The 8,756-nt window shown below is 35.0% G+C and overlaps 1 long non-coding RNA gene across 1 annotated transcript; it reads right to left on the reverse strand.

The window, feature by feature from the left end:
• Positions 1-6,894: 6,894 nt before the first annotated feature.
• LOC132310254 (uncharacterized) lies at positions 6,895-8,458 on the reverse strand. Its single transcript, XR_009482583.1, has 3 exons — positions 8,167-8,458; positions 7,944-8,077; positions 6,895-7,147 (listed from the first exon to the last, which is right to left on the reverse strand). It is a non-coding gene; the product is annotated as an uncharacterized LOC132310254 (long non-coding RNA).
• Positions 8,459-8,756: the final 298 nt, after the last annotated feature.

The following is an 8,756-nucleotide window of genomic DNA, read 5'->3' on the forward strand; positions in this document are numbered from 1 at the left end:
TACCATGGGATCTGCACCATCTTCGAACATCATTGGCATCAACTTAGAGAACCCAGAAATTAACTTGAGACGTTTCTGCACTGGCGTCACCTCTACTTGAACCACCGGTTGCGGTACCAGTTGCAGAAGGGTAACAATTGCAGCCCTCAAGGCACTCTGCAACAAGCGGTTCAATACCAGTCCTGCCAAACCTTTACCCTGTTCAACGGGTGTTTCAATATCATCCCTTTTGGTGAAAACACCTCTTGAGGTAATCAAATCCCTAAGAAGTGTATCTTCTTCATTTTGCTCTACCGGATTGAAGCGAGAGCTTTCACCAACATCACATCTTGTAGGCCTAGAGCCAACTCCTCTTAGTTCCTTATGTGGTGGCATCGTGCTATAAAAAGAGAAAATGGTTCAATGACGTGACACTAAGGTCCACCGTGGATGACTCAACATGAAATGATGGCACACTAACACTTAGCATGCAAAACTATGCAATAAACACCTTAGCAGAAACACGTAAGCACATAAACAAATAAGCAATTAAGCACGCTTCTGTAAATGGTAAAACACGTAACGAATAATCATATAAACAATGCAAACAACTTCCCATACAACTCAATGTAGGCCTCTACCCGTCATCCTAAAGGTCTTCAAACTATCGCTCTTATACCAATTTTGTAATGACCCGAACCCGGAGGTCTGAACCGTTAGCCGAGTCCTTACTCGAACCCGAGGTCATCAATGTCGAACCCGTCATTTCTAGTGTCAAAACATCACCTTTAAGGTCATCATTAGGCTTCCACAATGGTTCAAAACAAATCTTCAAGGCATAGGATTAAACTTCATTGAAGAGAAGGACAAGAAGCACAGAACAAAGCCACTTCGATTGACCGAAATAGAGCTTCGGTCGGCCGAAGCAATTCCTTTGATCCGGTCGGCCGAATTGTCCCACCGGTCGACCGGTTATACTTCCCAACAGTAGCTGAGACTACTAAAAGCACCAGTCGGTCGAAGTGCTCATTTCGGTCGACCGAAATGGCCCTTCGAGCTGTGGTTCAGCTGCTGAAATGTTATGTTTGAAAAATTGAAATGAGGCTTTAGTTGAAACCTCAAAACTGATGTAAACCTATCCCAACACACTTTAAATATGATACTTTATACCATGATGAAAAGCATTGACAATTTATCACATTTCTACAACATCTCTCATTCATTTCGTATACGAAAAACATAGTTTTCACATTAGTTCCATTTACATCAAAATAGAGTTAAGACTCATAATTGGGTTACAAAACCATGTTTACTAGCTTAGAAACATCTCCAAAATAATGAATATACAAAAGAATGGCCTAAATACAAAAACAGCAAAAATGGACTCCTAGTACTCCGTCAAGCTTGGGGTAGATTATCATCCGCCGCCTCCTTTCCGTGACCTGAAAGATGTTAAATATAATGGGGTGAGCAAATTGCTCAGTAAGTAGTGCCTAAGACACACCTCTTGTGGCCCGTGAATCCAAATATTGAATAGGAATAGAGGATAGGGGTCATACTATATTGGAAAAGAATACAACATCAATTTTAAAATTCAAGATAAACATTACCGTGCCATGAAATGCAATGCCATGTATGTTGCTCCCTATTTTCAAAATCTAATTCCATCACTTTTCAAACTGTTAATATAATCCGCCCTTTGGTGACTCCGCAGCGACACAAGAGGAGGATTGGCTATTGTTAGGGGTGGCAATTCGTGTTCATGGGTCGTGTTCGTGTCGTGTCGAGACATGGGTATTATAACAAATAGGTCGACACGAACACGACCCATTTAATTTTCGTGTCGAGTTGGATAAACACGAACACGACCCAATTATTAAACGGGTAACACGACATGACCCATGTAACCCGTTTAATAATTGGGTCGTGTTATATTGGGTTCAACACGACACGACCCATGTAATAATTGGGTCGTGTCATGTTGAATTCAACACAACACGACCCATTTAACCCATTTATCAAATAAATCAGGTTAAGTTTGTTTCTTTGTTTGTTTGTTTGTTTTTTTTTTTTTTTTTTCATCCCATTTATGTTTATCTAAGGCATCAAAATAAATATAAACAATATAATATCAGTTGCATATCTTTTCAACCCAAATTGTTTCAGCAAATCATCCAACATATATATATATATAACTTAAATCCACAAAGTCCCATTCATTCAAGAAAAAAGAAAAATGGTCATGCTCGGGAACTGGAAGCTTGTCACTGGCTATTTCATTCTCCGAGCCTGTCACTAAACAAAGATCATGACATTCCATCTCCAAGCTTGTCAATAGCTTTCACCTCCACTGTAGTATGTAGTTCCCAGTCTTTTTACCTCTAATCTATATAAAAAGATAAAACTAATAAAAATAAAGTAAAAAAAAAAAAACCATATGAGCACATGAGCAAAGTATTAAACATACCATTCACTGGCTTCAATGAAGAAGGCTATTTCATTCTCCGAGCCTATCACCAAACAAAAATCATGACATTCCATCTCCAAGCTTGTCAAAAGCTTTCACCCCCACTGTAGTATGTAGTTCTGAGTCTTTTTACCTCTAATCTATATAAAATGATAAAACTAAAAAAACGTCAAGTAAAAAAAAAAAACCATATATATGTTAGATGACATAGCTAAGACTTAAAAGAGTATTTTCCAAGATAAATTGGCTTATATATAGATATATTCCCACAATTGACTAATATATTCCCACAATTGACTAATATGTGGTGCTGACCAAACCCAAATACCCAAAATGGACACCTCAAGTTTGGGCATATGGCAGATCACAAAAGAGCTGAAGTTGAAAATTCACATGGTGAGATGAAAATTCCATGAGATTACCGGACAGATTAGCCAATTGTCGTCCTAAAGTTGAAGTAAATTGTCTAGTATAGATGTTATAAAAAATAGATAAGGACTTGACTGAAAATATAAAAGAATAAATTGAATTGGAGACCAAACTGGTGAACCCAGACTGCTACCAATCAAAGAGAATCATTTTAGCTCAAACACGATGACATGATATGCTCAAGGGAAAATACGTTTACAATGCTTGATTTCTGTGTACAAAAATGATAAAAATTACAGTGCAGTTATGTGATCGGTGAAACTCTCAACGTTCAAAGTTATTTCTGCAAGAAACCATCTAACAGGAAAAAACAATACGATTTTCAAAAAGATGCTCCAAGATGTAATTTTTATGTCAGAACCCCTAACCTTCACAGTTCGTAGTCCTCGAGTCACTGTTTCTTAGTATCAATAGAGAGGCACCTCTAGTTTCATCAATTTGGTAAACTGCATCATAAGTGACACACATGACAAAAAAATAAAATAAAGAAAGGGAAAAAAAACAAAAAAAAAAAAAAAAAAGAAGAAGAAGAAAGAAAAAAAAAATGACTTTAGTTCCTATTATTATTCCTCAAATGTACTTTTGAATGATGTGAAATGATCAATCCTTGATTCACTCCAAGTCTCCAACACAAAGAAGCTTGTATGCATATAAACCCCCCCTAACAACCCCCTTCCCCTCCTTTCCCAAAACAAGAGGAAAAAAAAACATACACAGGTATGTATATAAACCTGAGATGTCTTTAGTTCCAATTCTTCCCACTCTCCAGATGAATTACTTCCTTCCACTATTCCAGTTCCAACATAAGTCAATGCACCAAGACCCTGCGAACAAAAAAAGCCAGCATTTGGTAATGATGTGAATATAAAATTATATGGATTAGAACAAAGAAAATCTTGAAATTCTAAGAATTAGAACAAAGAAAATCTTGAAAATCTTGAACAAAGAAAAAAACAGAAGAAGAAAGAAAACAAAATGACTTTAGTTCCTATTATTATTCCTCAAATGTACTTTTGAATTATGTGAAATGATCAATCCTTGATTCACTCCAAGTCTCCAACACAAAGAAGCTTGTATGCATATAAACCCCCCATAAAAACCCCCTTCCCCTCCTTTCCCAAAACAAGGGGAAAAAAAACATACACAGGTATGTATATAAACCTGAGATGTTTTTAGTTCCATTTCCTGCCACTCTCCAGATGAATTACTTCCTTCCACTATTCCAGTTCCAGCATAAATCAATGCACCAAGACCCTGCGAATCAAATAAGCCAGCATTTGGTAATGATGTGAATATAAAACTATATGGATTAGAACAAAGAAAATCTTGAAATTCCAAGGATTAGAACAAAGAAAATCTTGAACAAAGAAAAAAAAAAAGAAGAATATTATTCCTCAAATGTACTTTTGAATGATGTGAAATGATCAATCCTTGATTCACTCCAAGTCTCCAACACAAAGAAGCTTGTATGCATATAAACCCCCTATAACAACCCCCTTCCCCTCCTTTCCCAAAACAAGGGGAAAAAAAAACATACATAGGTATGTATATAAACCTGAGAAGTCTTTAGTTCTAGTTCCTACCACTCTCCAGATGAATTACTTCCTTCCACTATTCCAGTTCCAGCATAAATCAATGCACCAAGACCCTGCAAATCAAATAAGCCAGCATTTGGTAATGATGTGAATATAAAATTATATGGATTAGAACAAAGAAAATCTTGAAATATAAAATTATACAGTCATGTCAACCTCCAAAAAAGAGCGTAGTTCAGTAGAATCATATTGCTCTTTGTCATATGCAGATTACTAACAAAAGGATCACCTCCAAGCATATGCTCTTTGTTAACCAAAACCACCGAAAAGGATATTCACTGGCTTCAATGAAGAAGGCATGATCAAAAGATAACTTCCAAAATAGTAGTAGCACAAAAAAAGTTTCACCAAATAGAGAGCTGAAAAAAAAAAAGAGCACAAGTTATATCAGTATTACAATTTATTTGCTAAAATATTAAGAATAAATTGAGTTATAACATCATTAATACCTTATTGAACCATATCAGCACAAGTGTTTAAACATTGTGCTGAAGGAACGCCCTCTTTATTACTCATGGTCAAATCATCAAACTCCACAACAAGGTCATCCAATTGAAGTTGCATGCTCTCTTCATTTAAAAACACCAAAAGAAAAATTAATATAAATACCAATGAAAGTAAATTTAATTTAATTAATAAAAATTTGAATTGATTACCTTTTATATTAAATAACCAATCTCTTGTGCAAACCAAAGCCTCCACATTCTCAGGTTTAAGACAACTACGGAATTGATCAAGAATTCGACCACCAACACTAAAAGCAGCCTCGGAAGCAACCGTAGACACTGGAATGCTTAATACATCTCGAGCCATACGAGAAAGTACTGGATACCTGAACTGGTTGGCCTTCCAATATACAAGCACATCAAGGTCTACTTTCCTATCAACCTTTGGCTCATCCATATACAATTCTGATTCTGATTTTTGAGCACTAGCAAATTCATCACTTTCAAAACTATCAAATTCCTATATAAAAAATAAATAAGTAAAAGCAAGTACTCAAATAAATATTTTACAAGAATAAAGTAAAACTAGTTAAAATACGTAAATAAAAAAATAAAATATCAAATTACCTGCATGATATCTCTACTCTCTTTTGTCCAAAGTGCTTCTTCTCTTTCATAAGAACAACTTCCAACTGTTTGTGAAGTGGCTTTTGTGCTCATAGGAGAAGGAGAATCATGCAAATACTCATTAAAGAGACTAAACAAGTTATCACGGACCCTTTTGATCTCTCTAGAATCATACCCATAAATCTTAGTGTAACTAAAAGCCACAAAATAAAGCTTGAAACGAGGGTCTAAAATCACAGCAATAGCAAGGATCATGCTAAATTCTGACCAATATTTAGAGAATTTCGAATACATTTTAGTGGCCATGCTAGACAAGAACTCATCCAAACTCTCCTTTTCAGTTAGCAATTTTCGTTGAACTAAAAACACAGCAGGGAAGTACAAATTTGCTGTAGCATATTTTGTTCCAGAAAAGACTTTGGTGACATTATAAAATTCTCCTAAGAAATTGCAAATCTTCTCCACTTTGCTCCACTCATCTTTAGATGGACCATGTGACAAAATGCACGACGATAATAAATGGCACACTCAAGCATAATAAATGTTGAGTTCCATCTTGTAGAAACATCTTGCCTCAAACCTTTCTTAGAATCCAAAGACACATGAGAAATGCATTCCAAAAATTTTTGTTTTCTCCCCGGAGAACCTTTAACATACTTAACACTTTCACGAATCTTAATGACAGATTCATCAATTTCTTTTAAACCATCTTGCACAATCAAATTCAAAATATGAGCACAACACCGAATGTGAAAATAATTACCATCACTCAACAATGCATCATTTAAATTTAATTGACACTTCAACATGTCAACAAATGAAGTATTTGAAGAAGCATTATCCAAAGTGATTGAAAACAGTTTTTTCTCAATCCCCCATTCGGTTAACAATGTGTAAATTTTTTCATTTATGGTAACCCCATTATGTGGTGATGGCATGTAGCAAAAGTTCAAGATTCTTTTCTGTAATTGCCAATCATCATCAATAAAATGTGCAGTGAGGCACAAGTACCCATCAGTAGTTAAAGAAGTCCATAAATCAGATGTTAAACAAATCCTACCCTGCACTGATCCTAACAAGTGTCGAAGCCTACCCTTTTCAGTTTTATACATTTTCAAGATATCAGCCTTGGCAGTATTCCTACTAATAGGTTGAAAATCCTCACATAAATATCGACATACTGCTCTAATGCCCTCATACTTAACAAATTGAAAAGGTAGCTCATGCATTATAATAGCAGCAGTCAATAATTCACGAAACTTTTCAGGATCAAATTTTGATGAATGCACTTGAGATAAAAGAAGCTGACTTACATCATGTGTGTTCTTTCTGATACAATTATCATGCCGCTTCATATTCCCAGTTCCATACTTGGAACTACACAAATAAACCGTCCCGTATTTGTTGCACTCGCATCTTGGCTTCTTGTCTTTAGCAAGAGGACGCATCTTAAAATATTTCCAAACGGCAGAGGTGAATTTTCTTTTTCGTTTTACAGCTTTTTTTGGTTTGAAAGCTTCCTCATCTCCTTGTAGCTCTTCAACTTCATCGCCACTTTCTTCAACATCTTCAAGGTTTATTTGAATATCAGTAGCAGCATCCATCTACAAGTTTGCACCGAAATAAAAGAAAAGTAAAAAGATAAGATAATAGAATACAAAAATAAATTACTAAGTCAATTTAATATATATTTCTTATTTTAAGAAAAGATTAGTTATTGTTCTAATTTCTAATACACCCAAATTCTTTTTCCTGTAATAATCTCTAGACTTTAATACAAAATAATTATAACATAGAAATTTTCTTTTGTTTCAACAAAAAGTATTTCAAAATTTTTTTTCGCAAAAAAATAAATATAAGTGTGTGTAAATGTCTAAGAAATTATTTAACTCAAAAATGTTTGTGGAATTTATATTTCAGTAAAGAATATACAATATTTCTAAACGATTTAATCCAAGCATAAAAGAAACTAAAAAAGAACAAGAAATACACTGACATACATACATGTGTGTGCTTATATAGAAAATTAGAAATACACAGAGACATATATATATATATATATATATATATATATATATATATGACTTATAGATGGTGTGGTCCAGCTTCGTCTTTCTGGGAAGAAAGCTAAAGATGATTAAAGAAATTTATCTGTACCTTTGTTAGAACTGACAGAAGGAAGAAATCAGATTAAATAGCCCAAATCTTATATTCTTATATACTAAAAACAGAACCGGCATCAATTGAAAATATAGAGATAGTGTCTGAAACATTCATTAGATTTTGAGTCTAAGCAAAGATTTGATTACTCTCCCTTTGACCATCTCCTGTCAAATCTCAGAAGAAACACCAATGAACCAATCAACACAACACACAAATAAATAAAGCACTAACACTAACCATATTTGCTAAAAAGAACCTCGGAATATCAAGTTCGTAGTGATAAAAACTATATTTCAGTATGCTGCTTGTAAAACTGCTACATGAGGAATCGAAGACGATCAAAGCTAGGGTTCGTAATCGCCTTTTGCTCTCTGTCGGCAGAAACAAAAAAATAGAAATAGTGAATAATGAATATAAGATATAAGAAATGAAATAGGTACTGAAATCGAATGATCTGTACCTTTGTTAGTTGTGACTTTGTGTTAGAACTCGATAGAAGGAAGAAATCACATGAGGAATCGAAGAAGATCAAAGGCTCAAAGCTAGGGTTCGTACTTCTTAATCGCCTTTTGCTCTCTGTCGACAGAAACAAGAAGATGGAATATGCCGTATGCGATAATGCGATAGGGTTAGTGCTTTTTTTCTTATATTTTTAATTTTACACCTATATGGACAAATTTACTAATTTAGCCTCTCTTATTTCACAATTTACTATTTTATATTTTAAATGGGTTTGGTCGTATCCGTGTTGACACGACCCGTTTAACCCGTTTAATTAAACAGGTTACGCGGGTTACACGGGTTGAACCCGAACCCAACCCAATTTTTTTGTGTTTTAATCGTGTCAACCCTTATCCGACCCAAACCCATTTATACTAAACCCAAACCCTTTTATCTCGTGTCGTGTTCGTGCCGTGTTATCGTGTCGTGTCCAATTTTGCCACCCCTAGCTATTGTCCCTGACCCTTGGTACTTCCGCGGCGTCATTTGGGGCCTATCTAGCTCAACCACACTAGGGTGTTTTCCCTAATTCTCTCTAGGTTACATTAA

This window comes from Cornus florida, unplaced genomic scaffold, assembly GCF_030987335.1.
Source record: "Cornus florida cultivar Cherokee Brave unplaced genomic scaffold, ASM3098733v1 CherokeeBrave_3.0.0_Hap2_Chr05, whole genome shotgun sequence".
Lineage (NCBI taxonomy): Eukaryota > Viridiplantae > Streptophyta > Magnoliopsida > Cornales > Cornaceae > Cornus > Cornus florida.